The sequence below is a fragment of the Pezoporus occidentalis genome, unplaced genomic scaffold (genome assembly GCF_034315485.1).
Source record: "Pezoporus occidentalis ecotype Australia unplaced genomic scaffold, CSIRO_AGI_Poc_V1 ctg20, whole genome shotgun sequence".
Taxonomy (NCBI): domain Eukaryota; kingdom Metazoa; phylum Chordata; class Aves; order Psittaciformes; family Psittacidae; genus Pezoporus; species Pezoporus occidentalis.
The window spans coordinates 6,399,015-6,420,533 of NW_026913856.1; the positions used below are offsets into that span (position 1 = coordinate 6,399,015).

The following is a 21,519-nucleotide window of genomic DNA, read 5'->3' on the forward strand; positions in this document are numbered from 1 at the left end:
AAAGGAAAGACCATTGCTGTAGAAGTTTTGAGCTTCTCCTTAAGGTATGTTTTCACCTTGTTTCATTTTTCTTTTCTAGCCTAATTTTAGCAATTTGACAACAGATAGCTTTGAAACAAATTACTGCAATTTTACCTCAATAATTATTTACTTTATAAATGCAAAGTGGATAAGCAGATTTAAAAAAGGGTTTGGGGGGCTTTTTTTTTTGGTTTTGTTTTGTGTTTGTTTGTTTTGGATTTTTTTTGTTTAGAAAAAAAGAAGAAGAAACAAGAAACCATGACAATTTTTGCCAACAAGAATATTATTTTTCATTAATCATTGGTAATTGCTGTGATTACTTAAGTAAATGATTTGGCGAGAACATTTCAGTCACCTAGAAAGTACCATGGAGAGCCTGATTCAAACCTTTTATGTCCCTAAGTGATAACTAAGTGGCTTTTATCAAACTATTAATTCTCTTAGAATTACCCTTTCAATCAAGCATTTAATACTCTGCAAGCTGTTTCCTGACAATCAATATTTAAAATATGCTCAAAACATTGTTTTTTCTTTTTTTTTTTATTTTTTTTTTTTAGCCCTCTTTTACATGTAAAAACGTAAAGGAAATGTAAATGTAAAATGTAAAATAAATGTAAAAGGAAATGTAAAATGAAATGTAAAAGAAAACTCAGTCAGTTTAGAAATAGGAAATGATTGTATTAGCAATATTAATAGCAATTCATGTCAATCAGAGTCATGCCTACTTGAATTTCCAGACACTGAGATTTCTTCTGGAGAAGAAATATTTCTATAATAGTATGTTCTGTTTGACTTAATAGTTTGGTAATTTGGGCAAGTATGATAAAAAACTTATGGGCCTGCCTAGGCAGTATCTATTTCTGTGGAAATTCAGACAGTAAAAGGTACTCTGTACCCTTGAAAGTCTGGTGGTCTCAGTATAGAAATAAAATAGCAGGTGTGAAGAGATAGCATTATGTTGCTTTCTTGCACTTTATATCACATGCAAATTTTCCCATAGAGACATCTTTCTTCTTTTTCTTTTTTTTTAATGCATCGTGACATGTTTTTGAACTTTTCACTATTTAGAGATGTTAATGACCTCAGAAATCTTCCCTCTGCTTTGCTAAGGGATATTCTTACTCCATGAATAAGGCAGGAAAAATCTGTCTTTAGACATATGGTGCCAGGCCCCTTTAGAAACATATGCTCTATTTAAAATAAGAAGTGTAAGAGGAGGAAGAGTGTGTATTAATAGAGCTAATGCCACTTTATTTGGCTTACTGCTTTATGTATTTAGTTGTGTTAAAATACCAGTTGTATACCACACGATGCAATACTTCTGATTTGAATAAGACTTGAAAGAAAAAGACATATCCTACAAGATAACTTTTGAAGTAGAAAGCTCAAATTTATTAAATCTGAAGGTTTGATTTCAGAGTGCAACCTCTTTTATTAATTTGAGATTGGCTGCTTTAGGATTGGGGTCTTATGCTATGGACATGTTTTCCCAGCTGTCTTTCTTCTATTTAAGGTTACTTTTTCTCAATGCATTTTTGCCTTTTATAAAACAAATGCTTACTTACTGACCTATGTTTTCTTCTGACAGCACAATTTCCACCTAAAATAGCTCTGCCTTCATTTGTCATATATTGTTGATGAAGCTTAATTAAGCCAAGTTTTCAATGTGTTCTCTTCCTCTGTAAGTGCAGGGGTTAAATACATTCCTGACCTGACACAGTGAAAGCCAGTGAAGTTATGAAAGCTGGATGTGTTCAATAGTCACGGCAGCATATGTGTGCAAGACTGGATACCCTAGACTGTGCACTAGATGGTGATTTGTAGAATGCAGAATGCATTGCTATATGTTTCTTAATAAATACATGTATTATTTTAATAATGTTAACATAAAGGCAGAAGTTTAATGATCTTTTTCATAGCTTTTTCCAAAATTGAAATTTTTCACATTTCTATTTCCAGGAAGTTTTATATATGTTAGCAGATATTTCTTTGGTTTCTCAGTGCAAGGCAACCTCAGCCATGTGTGAGCATGGCTCTGTCCGTTGAAGATGAGTTTTATCTTTTGCCACTTGACCAATCTCTTCCTTTTTGTTTATCCAGAAACAAGCTTATAGATTTACCCCTAAGCAGTGATACACTTCTGTGTACTTCCATTTACTATATTTTACTCCTGGGATGTCAGGCCCTTACATACCTATTAAAAATGTTCATTAATGGCTTTATTTAATGTTTTCCGAGAGGTCTAAATGATCCTTTGTTGCTGTAAGCAGTTTTTCAATAGCTTCAACTGGGTTTATGTATACCTTGTTGGAAAAGGGGGCAGTTACCTAGTGAACCTATTTTTCCATCTGCTATTTTTTAACCTGCACTCTACACCCATGTCATTCGGGTGCAGTTATGGCCTTCGTGCTTAGGGAAAAATTTGTTGATGGTGTGTCAGAGCATAATCACAGAAGAAGCTGAGCAACCTGGCTGAGATCCAACAAAGCACTTCCATTAACTTCAGAGAAATAGTTTAAGCCCTTGAGGTTATAAGTACCTGTCAGGTACTTTGATGGGTTAACGTATGAGACCCTGCTTTATGGGATTCAGCCCAGTAAACTATTTTGTTCCTGTCCCATCGTGCTACGCACTTTTGACTTGTTCTATTTCATGTGTATATAGGACCACAGAATCATAGGGTAGTTAAGGTTGGAAAGGACCTTAAGATCATCTAGTTCCAACCTTTCCTTCCTGTTCATAATAGGCTCTGAACAGAGCAAAAATCAATTCAGACATGCAAACAGTACCCTGTTTCCTCTGGGGGTTTAAATAATTTAATCTCTAATGCCTAAAAGAGCAATGTTTTAAAAGCTCCTCCAAAAATCCCAGGTAACAAGGTCTACCTTTAAAAGGTCACAGTAGCTGGGATATCGTGCCAGATTTAAACTATAAAGAATGAAAATAGAGATACTTGTAAAGTTAGTGACCTCTATTTAAAATGTATAACCTTATTTCTATAATATAAAAGAATTTTTAAATTAATTTTGTGGATTATTACTGAATACAGCATGTATATTGTATCACAAGAGCAACTTGACATTTCCTTTCCAGCAATTTCAAGCCTTAGGTTCAGCTTTTTTTTCAGCAGCAAGGGATTACTTATGTGCAAAATAACAAATGAAGCAAAGCAATGAATAGGAATTGATCATTCTAGAAAATCTGATACCTGGTTTATGTACTGCAGGATATTTAAACTGTGTGGAAACGAGTTAGAGTGAGTGAACGCTAATGGTGCAAAGTATTGTTTTTATACCTAGCACATTAAGAAACATGAGAATTACTTTCTAGTGTCACTTTAACAATCAGTGACTGACCACAGCAGTGTAGTATGACTGTAAAACAGTCATTTTAGTCTACAATTAATAGACTGTATTAACTATATAGTTGGTATTACATAGCAGTTACCGTGGTTGAAGTAACCAGAGTTACTTCACTTTCACCATAGTGACACTGTAGTTGAAGTGTGACGAAAAATTAACTGTAGCATCTGCTAGAAGCCACAAGCTGGCAAGTCCTTCTCTTGTATCTGTTCCTGTAGTCATGGTTCTGCGCAGATCTTCCCTAAAACACAGTGGAGGAAAAAAAACATTGTTTCAACATAACAATGGTATGGATTTGACCCATTCTTGTCTACCCTTCCTCCTGTAAAAAATCAGTCCAGCGATTCCTTCTCCTGGTCTTGCATCATTCCTGAATGTAGCGTACATGCTCAAAACTGGGAGTCCACTGAGTATATTTGTCTTCTGGCTTCTGTCCTGATTTTTTAAAGTATCTATTCCCAAGGAAGAAGCTTCCGTTGCTGCTCTATAGTAATACATTATTTTCCCTTAATATCATATATATTGTCTTTCCTTAATAAATGATTTCAGACACTTGAGAGAAGAATGCAATGTTGTGATTTAAGGGGATGATTTTTCTACAGTCCACTTAGTTCTCACATCTGTCCTTCATCACAGATTTGGGACAACAGTACATCCCTGAAAGTAGTGGAACACTGAAAAGTAGTGGGACTTGTCAGAGTGCACTTAAGAAAGAGGGCCTTCTTTAGGCCAGAGAATAGTCTCATTCATGAGACAATTCCTCTTTTTGCCACTTCCAGTGTCACCTTCAATGTCATCCATTTCTGGGACAAAGCAATGTAAAATAGAAAGAATTTTTTTCACATCAGTGAGAGTAAAATTAGGAAAATATTTTTCCTAGTTTAGATTTCTTTGAACATATGTTCTTAGAAATTAATTTTCCAGTTAAACAAGGAAGCTTGCCTCCTGTGAACAGAAAAAACATCAGCAGAGTTATACCTGAGCTGTACTAGTGCGGCAAGTCTTCAGTCTAAAATATGATTTCCTCACATTTTGAATACCTCCTGTTAAATGGTTTATAAAAGAGTAATAAATGACTAACATATACTTTAAGAAATGATTCATCAATTCCTATAGAGACCTAAAAGTGAATAGGTTGCTTGTCATCATGGTTTATGATGGCTTCCAGCACTGTCTTCTGATACAGTTATGTCACCCTCTGGGGTAAGACAGCCCCTGGGGTACAATATGTATCTCCATCAGCTCATGGTTCAAAGAAGATATGAGGCTTTCAGAGTACCATCTGGAGAGATTTATTTTGCAGCTCAGGTTGTGGAGAAACATGCTTGTAGCTTTGCGACTCCCTGTCTTGATTTTTGGTATTGGCTAAATCATGTTGAGGACCAAGTACTCATATAAAGCGCTTTTTAGGTTCCTCCTGGCCACCTTTGCCATAATTCTTTTACAAAAATGTCTCTCTCAGACATGATATTGTTATTTTCCATGCTAGACACCTTACCAACCAGACCAGATCTGTCCATTCAGTTTTCACATTTAAAACCAATAAATCTCACCTTCCCTTCAGTGATCTGAACATCAGCCCTGGTCCCTCTTACCTTGTCTTTCAGTGAAAATGTTGCCCTTTGGGACTCCTATTTAACTTTATTCCATTCTCTGTGGGTCTTGCCAGTGATCAGGACCCTATCTTTGGACACTAATTCTGTTAATGTCTTATGATTCTCTAGACCCTTATATCTGATTTGGGGAAATCACTAGGGAGGATCATATTGTCCTAAACTGAGTAAAGAGTGCTGTCCTTTGACTAACACACAGTTCAGGATCATGGCCGAGGAACCATGATCCTGATTGACTTCCCTGCTGGGAGGGAAGTCACTGAGTCATCCAGACTGAATAGAGGCAAAGACAGGAGCTGCCGGTGTCACTCAGGAAGGTGGTGAGAACAACCTGAGCTGGCTTTATCCTATTTCGTGTACCATTCTCTCATGCTGGATATCAGAAGGCCAAATGACTGAGCTGAGGTACCTGAGCAGCAATCAGCAGATCTGAATAGATGAGAAGGAGCTGTTGCCAGGTTAACAGTTGAGAAATAGAGCTGTACTATGGCCTAAATGTTATGGGAGCCACTCTTAAATTCTAGCAGCCTGTTCAAATCAGAGCAAACCGACTCCAGTACTGCTTTTTTCATGAGAAAGAGTTTTGTGGGATGAATAAAACCATTTCAGCAAAATCACATGAACAAAATGCACACTGGAATTTCCATTTGGCTCCCATTTTTTTGACTGTGAGACCATTTACATGCAGAGAAAGCAGAATTCATGCAGAATTCATACAGAGACTCAACAGAGCAGGGCAAAGCCTCTACAGATGTTAGTAAACTTTGGCAGCTTCAGGATGGCTGGGGATCATCAGAGATGAGCTCTTTGGCCTTCTTTACTTTTTTTCTAAATCTGTAAATACAGATGGGAAGGCTCCTAAAGCATATCTTAACCTTCAGAAGCCCCCTACACTAGGTAAATATTTTCACTGACCTTTTCACTCAGCTTTACTTCCACTTCATACCCTTGCAGCAGTTCACTAACACACTTGACTTATCTGAAACTCCAGGTGCCCAAAAGCCTCTTGGAAACAAATGGAAGACATTAGCTGGTATATTTTTCACACCTGAAAGGCAGAATTTAATTTCTTTGGTCATGGAAAATAATGGAAATGTGTTCAAGGATTAGAATTCCAAATGTGTCTCTGTTGTCTTAACCTAACTACTTTCAAGTAACTTGGAAAAATGCCCGTGATCAAGAAGAATGTTTGTTAATATTTCTGAATGGTATTGTGGTGATACTAAGCTAAGGAAATCTGGAAGACTTATTTAAACAATCTGGCTAATGAAATTACCTTTTTTGTTACTTTTTTTTTTTCTTCAATATTGCATGTCAGTTCTTATCAGAATTAGCTGGTTTGATTTTTTTTGTGTGATGCAAAATGCTCAGCATCACTCAGGGTTGAATTACCGACAACCTTAAAAACAAGCGCTTTGCTTTAGCTTCACAAGTAAAAATAGAATAACTTTAGAGCAAGGAAATAAAACAAACATGCTTATTCTGTGCACTGACTGAAATAGAGGGCTCTTCAGCAAAAAGACAGGGTTTGGAAGACCAGTGTTTCCTGTACTCATCCAGATTCGTATGGTATGCATGATAATTTGTATTCATGTGGCTTTCAGCAAGCTATCTGCATAACCAGTGTAAGCACTTTGTTCAAGAACTTTTGCAAAATATGTTTAACACTGAGCCCATCCACTTATCACATAATTAGAGCTGGATGCACTGCATAGCAGTAGGCAGCGGACTTCTACATTTGTCTTTGCTTGTGAAGGGTGAGTTCATTGCTTTGTTTCTCTCCACCAAGGTCATGAAATACATGAAGTTGTCTACTTAATCTCCAGATAAACACATTTCGGTGGTACATAAAACAGAATGCCTGCTTCATAATCAGAAAGAAACACTTGTATAGGTAAAGGAAAAGTTCTGTGAATAGAAATTATCACTCTAGGGTGAAACTGGGGAGGAACACAAAGCCACTTCACTGGTTTTCCAGATCTGATTCTTTTTTCCCAGCATTCTTGTTCTTGAAGTCAGCTCACATCGTAAACTTATATTTTTGCTGGTCCTTTTCTTTTCTATTTTTTGGTTTCCAGTGTTCCTTTCCTACCTTTTATTTAGTCTCCTTGATTTGTTGTGATCAGAGCAGTCCTGATGCAGACCTCTGTGTGAGTCCTTTTGTAACCCTTAGGTTATGCTTGAAAGGTCAGCAGCAAACTCGGTGGCAATAACAGCAATTCTCACTACAGCTGGTGAATTCTCACCACAAAACCATTCCAATGCTAACTATCCTCTGAAGACTTATTCCATCTGCTTCTGCTAACAGCAAATATCCAAGCACTGTGAGCAACAAAAAAGCCACAAAACCCCACAATTTATTTCCCTCTTCTACAAGAAATGAAGGTTAACATGCTTCCTCAATGTGGTCTATGACGTGTGAGCTTTACGATAGATATTGAGGTCAGAATTACAAAGCAAACAATAGCAGTAAGACTTTTGACTACATCTAGCACAAATGCATGTGGTCAAGTAACTTGATAATAGAAATTAAAGAGGAAGGAAGGAAAGTTCAAACAAAGGCTCTTGAGAGAAGCACAAGCTAAACAAAGATAATGTAATATCTCCAGGTCTACTCTTGGACCACTTATTCAGGGAAGGTGGATAAACATAATTATTAGCAGTCTTTGCTAGGAATGGCAATGTGATTTTCCAGTTAAATATGTTCTCTCCAGCTGGACTTTTGCAGTTGCCTTCAAATCAAATTAGCAGTGCTTTCTAGAGATTTCAATTTTAATACAAATATTAAAATTGGAGTCTATTGCCTGAGAAATTAATTTTCTTTTCCTCTGGAAATTTACTATTTTATTCTTCTCTGAGAGTAGTTTATAGCATGTTGTACTTTGTTAACTGTCCAAGGAGTTCCACCTTCAATGTTGAGTGCAGGCAGGTGAAACGCAAACTTCAAAGAAACTTCACGCAATTATTTTCAGGTCAAGATGCGATAGAATGCATCAGTCTGTTTTGTCAAATTACTTTATGGTTTCTGAATTGGGAGACCTCATTTGACTATGTAACATCCAGTTGAGTGAAATCCTAAGCTCTGTGTAGAAACACTGTGGTTTCCATGCAGGGTATTCATTGCAGAGTGGCTCCTAAATCATTGTTATTTCATTCAGCCTTACCAGTTTGTAAATTGGAGGGCAGGCACTGGGGAGTAGATGACCAGGAATTACTTTTATGGTGCAACCAGCAAGTATTTTCTGTGGCTTGAAGGGACTTTTATGTACATAAAGGGTTACAGTTCCTTGCATGTAGAATGTGGAATCTTAACAGAAACACCAAGAACTCTAAATCTCCTTTTCTGACACAGCACAGATGATTTAAGGAGTAATAAATAGAGGAACTGTTAGATGTGTAGCAAAGTATCACTCTAATCCCATGAGTTAAGAAACCCACACTGTTAATATGCCACTAGCATCTGTAGGAGTTCTATTTTTAAAGTAGGATTAAACAAGATAACACACTATGGATCTTCACATATTCAATTTGCTTCAGACAAAACCCTGTTTAATAGCAATTATACAATATGTGCGAGCTGGTATCATGGTTGCAGTTTATATGAGCAGAAGGGATTTATAAAGCTGAAGTATATTCATACAAAAATAATAGTTATACGACTGCTTAGGTCCTTCCACTAAAGTGGAATGAGTTTTGTGATCAGTTTATCAATTTCTTCACTGACAAGTGAGATTTTAAGATTTTTGTCAGCAACACTAAAACTGATTTGTCTACTACAAAATTTGCTAACCATCTGTGCATACGAATCAAAATGTCAGGATTATTTAGACAAAATATCCTTTTTCCTTCTGCTCTGAAACAGTAAAATAGTGAACCGATAAAAATCACCATTCTAAAAGAAGCTTTACTTTATTCAAGCAAAATTGTTAGTAAGTATTATGAAGGAGACTCATTTGGAAAGCAATAAAATACTGTAGGGTTGATCATCTCTTGAACTTACTGGAGTAAAAACAGTGTTGAGGCATTTAAGAGAAAAAATAAACACAACAGATTAGGGGATTCATACAGAACTTTGCAGTTACAGTCTCTTTTGAAGAAAATGGTTCAGGACTGTAATTTATACATATACTTGTACTTTCTACTTTGGCTTATTTCCAGGACTTGTTTGCCTTACAGTCCCAGATGCTTGTTTTCTTAAAGGGTAGCCGTTTCTCTAACCAGCTGTCTAACAGTCACTTAATATTTATCTGTTTTTACAAATGTTCTCCCCTGTGCTCCCAGTCCATATGTCACAACAAAAAGTATAATCCCACCACTACAGAGTCTCAATGTTATCCTCGCTTTCCCAGTCTAGACTTTGATCACTATGAAAAATCCCTGAATCCCAGTTAGTTACCTGACCACATTTGCCTCCAACACTGTTGCTGTATGGCCGGTCCTTCTTCATTTGTGTTCTAACTCCTGTTCTCCTCTTCCACATAGCTTGATGCAGCTTTTATAGAGATATATTTCTTCACTTCTCTGCATACTGTGGAAGGTTTTTCCAGCTACTTGCTTGTCTAGTCTTCTTGATACTTAATTTGCCCAGCACTGAAATATATTGTTGTCTTTTTGTGTTATCCTTCAAAATCCCTTCCTCCTGCTTCATCAACCAACCAAACAATACTCTTACACTTTGGTTTTTCTCCCTTTCAAACTTAGGAGTTAGTCAACAACTTGTAGGAACCTTCTCTGAATTTTAATAATTAACTTATTTTTAACTTATTCTCCAAAATCCTTGAGCCTGTCATTTGACTCACAGAGCCTAAACACTCAGTGTCCCTTAAATGCACCTCTGCTCTCATTTCCAGGTCCCACTTCACTGAGACTAATTTCAGCGATATATCCATTGAATCCTTTCTGCTGAGTGTGATGTCCCTTTCTCTCTGTTCTTATGTTCATCACTTTCTCCACTGTCCTTTTATATGGAAAACTCTTCTAGTTTTTCATAAAAAACTACGTTTCTGACCATTTTCGTCTCATGGTTGCCCTTCTGTTCCATGTTTTCCCTCCTTCAGTATTATTTCTTGTAGATCGTCCTTTTTCCATTCCTTGATGCTGTCCGCCAGTGAATTCTTCTTCATGCCCTCCACGTCTCCTTCCCTTAGGAACCACCATCCTGGTTTCATGACTTACTTAAACTGTCTGCTATGGCTCGAAAAAGTCTATGAGCACTCTTTGCCTGCCTTCTATAAACCGAGTACCATTACTGTCTGCTGTCACACATCATCTCATTTTTTTCTTTTATGCTTTATTTCCTCCTCCTCAGCTCATTTGTTTTGACCACCTTCAGTCACAGAGGCCAGCAGTGCACATACGTTATGTAGTACTGTCAGATATTCTTAGATCAATGATTTTTCTTCATTTAGAAGATGGATGGTAAGGAGAGTGCTGCTGTCCTCAACAAGTTTAAAGGGTTGAAAACAGTCTTTTAGTTAAAAAAGAAAAGTTTGAAAAATCTAAGGAGTTATGTGAGAAACTTTTCAAAAGATACATAGGAAAAATCAATCCTGCTAAATAAACCTAAATTTAAACCAACAATTGTCTTTTGCTGAGATAATATAAAGGAAAAAGATTTATCTATAGTATTGATATTCTTAGATGTCTCTACCCAAGATGTGGCTTCCATCCAAAGCGCTGCATGGAAATGTGTATGTAGGACTATCCTATAATGTAAATCTTATTTTATACACATTCATATCTATATGCATAGAAACACATGCACACAGGTGTTTGCCTACCTAAACTGAGGACCAGATGTTTTACTGTCTTAAAATTGCATTTTCTAATATGAATTAACACAAAATGAAATTCGATTTGATTTTACTTATCTATTTGAAAATAATACAGCTAGTACTTGAAAACAGAGGCCACTGTACCTGATTGATTCAGTGTTGAACTAAACTAAGAAAAAAATGTATGTTTGAAGACAAACGAAAAGCATGCTTTCTAAGTTAGCAGCTCTAACCTTTTCAAGTTTTCTATCTTAAATAATAATCGAAGCCATGAGTAAATAAATTCAACTTTGCCTGCAGGTATTGAACTCTTTAATGTCCTTTTACTCTCACATAGCCACTGCCTGATATCAATGGCAGAAACAGTTTTATCGTGCCCCTTGCTGGGGCTGACTGGCAGTCTCTAGGAACTGTTTTCTTTCCTCCAGCCATCTGATTAAAATGCAGTTCCAATCAATAAATCTGTACAGTTTCCATCGATGGTAAGTGTTTGCCTAGGGGTCTTCTGTGTCCCAGAGGTATTTCTTTTCTTCAGTTGTTCTGTATTCATGAGAAAACCAAATTACAATAAGTCTTGTTTACCTAGACTGCCTGTTGAGATTGTTTTTGGACTGCCTGCTGAATCTGGAGTGAGCAATACAGAGCACACAAGCACACTCACATGCTGGTAGATGTAGATATAGATGTTAGCAATAAGGTACCTCTTTTAGAAACACTGGGTTCCAGCATAGCCTCTGTGAAGTCTTTGCTTTAGGAAGATTAAATATTTAAGCAGGTAGTCATTTGGCATGTTAGCGGGAAAGAGTGTAGGGTAGATTACAAAGAAACGTCTTCAGATTCTAACACCTGATTTCAACTGAACTTCACCTCTATTCAGTGATGTCAGGGTTGCCTCTTTTTTTGTTTTCTTGAATGAGGATTACCTCAGTTGATCAATGAGGCGATATGTGACCATCTAATCAGTTTTGGATTCTCTTATTCCAGCAATAATTGCTCTAATGCAATCAATTAAAAGGGAATTTTAATTATCTTACTTATTGTGCTTTAAAAGGAAACATGACAGCTATTATAGAACTCTTAATTCATTATTTCCTGTGGTGATCTGTTTGCAAATTCAAAACATAAGCTTTTAAAATGTGACATCCCCTGCATTCTCATTTATTTCTTAAATTTGTATGTCATCTTTGTAAATAACGGTCAAATAGAAACAATGAAGTGATTGTATTCAACTCACAACTTTTCTCATTTCTTGTCTTTGTGTTATGGGAGAAGCAAGAGAAAGGTAATAATCCTGCCTGAGTGCAGCAGAAGGTACAATGTGTTGCCATGCATACACACATCAAGAAAAGCATCTAGTTTGTTTCTTTAAAAAACTATTTTCAAAGGGAAGTACTAGACTGTAGTTGCCTATAAATGCAAACTCTAGGTACTAGTCAGCAGAAAAAAATGCATTCAGCTACATATTGCACATCTGAATTATTTATTCAGAAATAATAAGCGTGGTCTGTGAACATTTACACAGCTAGTTATCCATAAAGCTGTTACAGTGTCTTTACTGGAGTTATTTGTAAGTAAGTATTCAGGAAGCATCTTACTCACTTTTAAATACCCAGAGTCCAGACCACAGGTTGAAGTTCACTGATTCCATAAACTTATTTTTCTTAAGTTCATAAAGTATGGGTGGCATTGCAAATGCTACTAATATAGGATCATAATTTAAAAATACTAGCATTCTCAAAAAAAAAAAAATCAGTGTGTCGTTCCCCTGCTTTATTAAAATGAATGAACAGATGTACAATATATTGCTGCTGAACTATCATCTAAATTCATAAACTATTTCTCATGTGTCTGAATTCCATGTTGGTTTCCCGTTTTCTTTGCCTTAGAAAAAAAGAAAAATCACACTCTCACATTATCACTCTTGGGATATAAATGAGAAGTACACCCTCCACTTCATTCACTTTAGACTAATACCCTCAATACAATTTAAATCCCATCTCTTCAAGGCTATTCAGCAAAACGTACGCACTGGAACACCCAGGATCCAATTGGAAATTTCCCTTGCCATCTATACTGAAGATTGGCAAGTGGGCTCTGAGGACACTGTCCGTCCTCTCTGACAGAATGAGGTGGCACACAGCTACATTCAGTCTCTTTGGTTGGCATTTATAATAATAGCAGAAGCTCAGCAACAAGTTGGGAACAAGCAAGGAAGGGATAAATAGTGACTGCTAAGTGGGAGAGATAAGGCTATGTGTAACTAGTGAAACAAGCAGCTAGGGAACACATCAGATGGCTCTAACCACTCGTGAAGGTATGTTTTCTTTGCCTTGTGGCAGCCTAGGAACATAGCAGGTGCTCCCTGGAAGTGGTAAACAAGCTAAACAAGACAATGCAGAGATTAGATGGAATAAAATTTGGAGCCTTAAAACCACATGAAGCAATTGTGTTTCCATAGGAAAAAATGAGTATAAAAATCCCAGACAGTGTGCGACTACTGCCAGTCTTATTTGTTGGCAATGTTTGTGGCCTATGAAAGAGTGATATTTTGCACTAATTTCATGTGAGGAACAAGTGGATAATATGCCCTAGGAGTTCTGGCATGATTTCTTCTGTAAATCCTATTTCTAAGGGTTTATATTGTAAGCAAGCCATAAAAATTTTTTATGGTTTGAAATTGACAAGAGAATTATCAGGCTCAGATTGTTTTTTTTCAGGGTTTTTTAGGGTTTGTGGTTTTTTGTTTTTTTTTTTGTTATTTTTTGGATTTATTTTTTTCCTCTTCTGTCTGATAAAAATCATTTTGGCAAAGAGAGTAGTGGAACAGAATGTGAATCAATCTGCTTTCTTTATTTCCTAGCTGCTTCAGAATTTAAATACCTCTCTGCCAGACAATTCAGGAAAATGATGAAGTAATAGTTGAGATTTGTGAAAAAGCATGATTTTCATCTGAAACCCCTGCAGTGGAAGGAGCAGTTTGTCCCTGCGGGACTTCTAAGAAAGAGTTGTTAATTCACTAGTGAGAATGGTGGAGCTGTAACTGGAGCAGGTATTTTTTTATGGCGGCCACGTTGCAGGTAGTCTCAAACCGATTAGATTTGAGTATCTATTTCTGCTGTTCTTGTTCTGTTTTAAACCTTCCCCAAGTTGAGATAGTAATTATTTTCCTGTCCCCTTTCCTTACATTGTGTTGCCAAAAGAGAGTATGACCAGCTAGGGAAGCAAATACCAGCCACACCATTTTCATCTTTTTCTCTGCAGTAAGGAGGGCAGATGTGATTTTGCAGTTACATCCTATATCTCTAGCTATCAGCACAAAATCCAGTGTAATGAAGGATCTTGTATGTCAGGCGTTTGAGACTGGAATCTAAGCTAGGGAACTCTTTCCCATCTCTTGTTTTTTGGCACAGAAAACAAAATAGGGTTTGGGTATCTAGTGAACTTCAAGGCGATTAATGAGCACCATGGAGCTGAAAAATACTGGAAGACTATGCAAAAGCGTTTAGGTCCCCTTTCTGTTCTGCATATATCACTGGATTTGAGCTTATGATGAAATCTGCAGGGGAAGGGTTCTCCAGATGTTCTCAAGTCCCTCCTTCCTAGTTGTATAATTTCCAGTATTGCTTATTTTTGCTTCAAGAGTGTTGGAGATACAGTCCCTGCGATCTCCCAGCAATCTACTACACTACAGAAGCTATCCTGCTAGTAGCAAATTTGGTCTCATCTCTGATGAGAATACTTCCCTTCACTGAAGCCCATCTCTTCTTGGCCTTGTCCACTGTGACAGTGACACATAAACAATCTTTTTGTCTGCAATAGCCCTGTGTTCATTTGTTACACAGGTTTGCTCAAGACCATAAGCTTTAGATATCTGCTGCTCCAATAGCTCTTTGCTTTCAATGCTGTGGGTGGGAATCAGGTGCTGTAATACAGCTGGAGCTCCCCAGTGCTGAGCAGATGGAAAAATTCGTGCTTCTTTCTGGCACACAGTACTACTTTTTACACATCTCAACACATTTTTGCTGGGTTTGCAACATTAAATTGCCTTTATTGTCCACAATTTTTTTCCAGTAGCAGAGTAAGTGACAAAACTAACATCTGCTATATGTGCTTCCTTCTTCTTGCATCCTCCACACAGGAGAAGAGTGTATATATTTTGAGCATTTTGTTCTGATGGGGTTTTGCTGCTGTTTGTTTTCTTCTACACATATGCTTTTGTATTCAATATGGAGAATTTGATTATATCATTTGGGTGTTTTCATTTGTTTGGGGTTTTTCTGTAGAACAGGCTGAGGATATTTCACTTACAAATGAGAATCTATAAGCACTGCATGGGGAGCTTTATATCCCATTTAGGCACATTGTGACCTTCTACCCATCTCTCTGTTCATACACCTAACTGCTGACCTGAAATTATCCTGCAGTTCCTACCTTGGGTTTCTCTTAAGGTAAGGGAGTCTGACAACTGTGTCAGACTTTGTGCTGTGGGCAGGAGGAGATTCATGAATGCTGGTGTTAGTTCAGAGAGTTACATTCGGAGAATGTTTTACCGTAATGTAGCATTTTTCATTCCAAAAGACCCCAAAAAAAGCATACAAAAAATGGGTCCTCTCCATGGGCAAGCAGAAGATTAAATTGCAACTTTCTGCTGCTTGCAGGAAAAGTGGAGACTTCATTTGCTCTGCTCAGGAAAGTTGTTTTAGTTTCTAAAACCAACTTCTTTTGGAAATAATGACAAACCCTAGTGTTATAACACTATACTCAAAATCTTGTTTATGGGCAGAGAAGCTCACCTTAAATATAGAGCCAAGAATTTATTGATAGCAAAATTGAAAACTAATCCAATTTCATCCTTAATACTTGAATTATTAATCCTGATTGTATTACTGCAGAAAAAAACAATTATTCTTCTAGTCAGAAAAAAAATTCATTAGTGATAATATGATATTATGAAACTGCTGTCCACACCTATTGTAGCTTCTACCCCTTTTCCTGCTGTTATTCTCAGCATTTCCTGGTTCCTCTGGGTTGTAAAGTTGGTGTTTTCATTCCACTGTTTGCGGTAGGTGTGTTATTGCAAGCTGTCAGCATTTTGAGTCGTTTGCCACGACAAATGTGGTGCTCATGTAGGTAATTTCTTCTTCCTCCCTTTGAAATTATTTGGGCTCATTTTTATGTATTTTCTAACACACTTTTACATGCTGCTCACTTTTCATTGGTGAAAGCTCCATGTTACATCCAAATTTACTATATACTAAGTAGGCAGATTAAGGAAAATTCAGGCAGAGCAAGGCTGACAAACGTCCATCCTGAGGTTTGCAGCCTTGTAAACTTACAATATGGCATATTATTAGGAGTGGCAATACCATATTACAGAGCTACACAGTTTCTATATCATTCTGTGTTCTCCAGGCTGCAGTTAGCACTTATTTATTGGGACAGCACTTGAGTCCCATACACGGCAGAAAGAAGTGTAAGTATTATGGCTAGTGCAGACTTTGTGCAACTGTGGCTCTGGCCCTGTGCCTTGACGTGGAAAGCACTGACTGATGTGCACGGACTCATTTTGAAATGTAATGAAAGCTCTCCATCATCATTAGTCCACTGAAACTGTGATAACCAGCCTGTCTCTAGGTCAGAAGTCAGCTGGTAACTGCGGAAGTAGCCTCAGGACTCACAATAAGGAATATCTGTGTATCAGCAGACTTGGGATTGTTATATAGGATGCAAAACTAACTAGACGGGTCAAACTGAGCTGCTTGGTGTTTGTATTCATGTGAGAAATGCCTTGAGGCTTTCAGAGGTCCTCTTTTATATTTCATCCCAGGCATAGTACTTGCTGCTTCAGGTGACTGAAGTACAGTGCTGGTATCCTTAATGATCTCCCCAAGACTCCATCTGAGCACACACAGGGGTGCTGGACTGTCTGAATGTAAGATGGTGGCGTAACACAAGTGGCTGAAGTCTCTGCTTGTAAGATAAAGGAAGTGATACTCAGCTAAACAATGTTAAAAATCCACCGAAAGTAAAGGAAGAGCTAAACTCTGTCAGTGACAAAAGGGTCAAATGGAGAGAACCAAGAGGACTTTTCTGAGCCACCTATTAGAGTGTGTAAGCAGAAAAACCACAACTGAGGTATTAAAGAGTGTGTGCCTGTGAGAAAAGTTTATTATACGGATTAATACAGGCAGCTCTTCTTCCTCTGGCTTTCCTTCCCCCCCTCCAAGCTCAATGCCCCGGCTTTATGAGTGAAAATATCATGAGTAATTGAAGTTGTGAACCCCAGGAGAATATTAAATTAGAAATTAAGCAAAAATGCTCATCTGCTGGAGCACAAAAATCCTGGGCAAATTTTCTAATGCAGTGTTACAGCAATTGGAATATTTTATTTTCTTTTTTTTCCCCAGCTGCTTCACTAACTGAATTGATTGAATTAAACGTGTTCTGCGGTGCTAGCTAACCTCTGGCCCCAGTTACTCCAGATAATCATGGGGGTAATCAGCCTGCCATGATCTGAGCTCCAAAGGAACAAGAATAATGCAAGGTTCAGGGAGCCTATCCTGGCATTAATCAGATGTCATCAGGGTTTGATTATAAATCCTAAAGACCACCAAATTGATACAACATGGTCTAATTCACTAAAAATTAGGTATCTACATATTAATCACCAAGCTGAATATCTGAAAGTGATTGCCTTTCTAAAAAGCGAAGTCAGGTGTCAACGCTTATGGAATGTGCCAGTTTAGTAATAAATATAGTGATCAGCATCAGCACAAAAATAGCATTAACCAGATTAAAAAAAAAGATTTTGTTCTAACCTCAAATAGATTTTTTTCATCCTGTTGCAATTTACAGCTCCATTGAAACTTTTCCTCATCTTTCTACTCTAATTATGAGCTTACTCAGAAGCAAGAAATAGTATATGTTTCAAGCTATCTGCAAGCGCAGCATTTTTCTGCCTTCCAAGGGGAGAAAGGGTGGCTGCTTACAGTATATCATACTGCTGTGTATAAAAATAAAATGGTATTTATTGTCCCTTAAAATGATTTCCCCTAGAACTGGCAAGCTCCGTTGAAAAATCAGTATGTGAAAATGTGTGTTAGGAAAGATCCAATTAATTGTTAGTGTACTCACTTGCTCTTCTTGGGAAGAGTTCAGTGTGGAAATTTTAAGGCAGATATATTAGTACATTATGTAGAGATTTTCTACAGAAGAAGGGGAGGCGACCTTAAGAGAGAGGTACAGCACAGTTGCTTAATAAACTAATTTTCTTCATATATGTCTTGATTTAATAAGCATTCAACCCTGTGGAAAAGCTTTTTTGACATAAACTAATGATAATACCTAATGCTTATTTATCTTATTGATGTCACCTTGTTACCTGTATTTCCTTGGAATTACCTTTATTTGCATTAGAAAGTTGGTCTGCTTGGAATTGGAGAACTCATGCTGCAGCTCAAGATTTCCAAGCATACCACAACATTAGCTGTGAGCAGGATAAAGAGATTGTATGAATTCTGGACATCTCAGCAACACTCAGCTTGAGTGATTACTTGCTGCATAGATGAACTTTGGACTTTCTGCTTCTACCCAGCCAATGGAGTACATTTGTGCTAGGTGTGGTGCTTCTCACCTTCCATCACATATTACAGTGGTGGTCTGCACAGACACAATAACCATGATGCTCCAGTGGGACTGACCACATTTGCTGTTCACATCCAGGTAACCTGCAGCTCCAACAGGGTAGGTCTGACAGGTCTGATTCACTGTGTATAGGTTTGATAGTGGAGATGTACATCTTTCTGTCCAAAGCTCAAATGCGGTGCCTTGGCTGGTCTTGACCTCCCTCCTAATTCTTGGTGCCCAGACCCATAAACTTAGGAGCACTGCCATCAAACTAGTCATTCGTGTTGTCCAAATAGCTTGGAGAGAATTCAGTATCCAGATATATATAAATCCTTAGTTTACACTTTATCCTCCTTATTAATAAAAAGGAAAAAATGAATACTTGCCTATTTACAGCAAAGCATATCTAACTAAAGCTGCATCAGTTGTTGTGTTCAAAGAGGCTGTGTGTACAATGATTGTATGGTTAGGAAAAGATAGATTACAGGTGGGAAAAAGAAAGGACCCTAAATGTTTCCTCTGTAGCAAGAAATAAGCATACAACAGGCACTCAGAAAAAAAAATGTTTCATTTTCTTTTATTACAAATATTTTTCTTTCAAGAAAAGATAAAATTAACATTGGCTAGAGGAGCTGGGCGGTGAGAGATGGAGACCATATGTATCCTTAAAGCAGAAAGCAATAAATCCCTTTAGCATACCTTTGCTTTTTTTCCTGACCTTTTCCACACCAGTGCAATGCCAAGACATACATCTGTTGCTCCCTGCTTCAATCACTGCTCAGCACTGCATGTCTCAATATATGCTTAAACTCATGTGTTTTCAAAGCAGGCCACCCCGGGTGCAGACTAACTCCTCCCAAACTGCCATTTGAAGCCTGCATTCACAGAGCTCTATGGGGAGGCTCAAATCACTCCCTAGTCATTAGTCAAATAGGTTGCATTTATTTCTATTATTCTTTCTCCTTGGCCTTGAGAAAAGAATTTTTCTGTGTTAATAGGTTTGGAGACACCGGGAACTCATTGTTTTCTATTAGGGTAATGAGTCTTCTGTGCTTACCTGGATATTCAAGGTATGATAAAGATTTTTCTGCTGTAGGAGAAAAACAGCAAATGAAAGAAGTCAATAATCATGAAATGTCCCCTATGCCTATGATCTCTAAATTATATCTTCTTGTATCTTTGATATAGCAATAATATTAATGCTCAGTGAATGTTAGGCAAATTAGATGTAGGCTAGAGAATTTGAGAAAAAAATATGTATATCCAGTAAAAGAAACTACATGTGGTAGAGTTCATTCATCACTTTGTTGCCAGACTTGGAAGACTTATTGTGTTCAGATGGATTGAAATATGGAATGTTCAGCCCAAATTTTCCTGTCCCTGCCCAGTTTTCCATGTAAGTCTAGCCAAAGTTTTCATTTTTAAAATTAGATCAAATTTTGTATCACTGAAGATAATACTGCATGTAAACTTCCATCTGTACCTCCTGCCTCCACTGGAACAATGTGAAACCTTGCAGAGTTCTTATCTATCTGCTTCCAAAAGAGGGTTTTCAAACTAGGTTAACTTCAGACAACTTGTAGCTGGAGGGGCTTGTAAATCTAGACATGTCATCCCCATCAGTTGGCACAACCTGAAATGATGGAAATCTGGGGAATTGATGAAAATTGTTGCTAAAATATTCCAGAGATGCAAGTTGCCTTGAATGCTTTGAATGGTGCTTCTAGGCATTCATCACCAAAGACCATGTGAAGAAGCTTAACCACCGTCAAAACATCTGGTTTTGGCATCCTGGCTTGTAATCAGCTGTAAACTGGCACTACAAATAACTATCTTCTTCGGAAGCAATGTCCTCAGGGCAGAAAAAGAAAGATTTCTCATTTGGATGCATATGCTTCTTTTTATCAAAGATCCCAAGGATTGTGCCATAGAGAAAGTCTCATTTACACTGTAATTCCCACCTCTCTCCAAAGACCAGGCTTCTTAACCAGCTAAGAGTATGGCTCAGTCTCTCAATATTAAGGTAGAAAAATACACTGTTTTCATGACATTCTAAAAAGTGCATAAAGGACTTGAAAAAGGTCCATGTCAATCTGTGATTTTGTTACAGAGAAATCTTATTTAGAAATACTGCTAAATCACCCATTTAATAATCAAGTTGTATTTATCCTACCTTTTAAAAGAGATGTTGAGCTAACTGGGTTCCAAAACATCGTGACAGTCTCTGTGAAGTTGGTGTCTATATAAGAGAACCATAGGCTAATTTATTATTTCCTTATTTATACACAGTTGGGAAGTAATCATCATCATTAATTTTAGACAGAGCACAAATAACTTTTGGAGCTGCTTGCTGAAAAATGTAATAATATTCTTTTCATTTTAATTCTTTAAATCCAGAATTGGTGTTTTTTCAGAAAAATGTGCTCAACTTCAAGTTGTCATATTGACACTGGGTCACTGCAGATGACTACTCAAAATGTGTGTGACCAAGTATTTAATACAGACAACTGCATTACAGAATTCACTTACATTAGACTATGTGCATTGAAAAAAGTACATGCATTTTCTAGTTGGTGCTCATGTAGAGCAGGAGAAACACACAGAAAAATCACACCCAGAACAGGTTATGTTTTAGGTAATGATTTCCTGAGTAGTAAAAGCATCGACGTACAGGGCTTTTTAGTTTTTCTTTTTTTCCCGTCAAGGCATGTATAAACCCTTGCTTGTCAGAATGGATTTCTTGGCGTTTTATTTTTTCATCACTGTCATAGCTCATGTCAGATCTAAGGGCATGTTTGGTAAGGTATTCAGGAATACCTTATTCATTGCTAGAGTCTACAAATAAAAGAATAAGGGAGTGAACAGATTTGTGTTAATAAAAGTGTTATAAATCATGAAATTAGGATTTCACAGACCATTCATTCATAGCTGTAGTAGTTAATAGATGAACAAGACCCTTCTAGAATTATATCTAGGAATTTTTTGTTCTTTCCCCTATTTAAAATTAATTTATTTTTAACTTTCTGTGTTAGTTTACTTCTGTATAGCACTAAAATACGGGTTTCAATGCATGTATTTAAAGAAATCCTGGGACTTACTTTCCTAAAGAGAAGTCACAAAATC

The 21,519-nt window shown here is 37.2% G+C and overlaps 1 protein-coding gene across 3 annotated transcripts in view; it reads left to right on the forward strand.

Annotated features, from left to right (window-relative positions):
* The window catches only part of CDH13 (cadherin 13), a 523,969-nt gene that overhangs the window by 400,726 nt on the left and 101,724 nt on the right, over positions 1–21,519 (forward strand). The gene's annotated exons all lie outside the window — the stretch shown is intronic.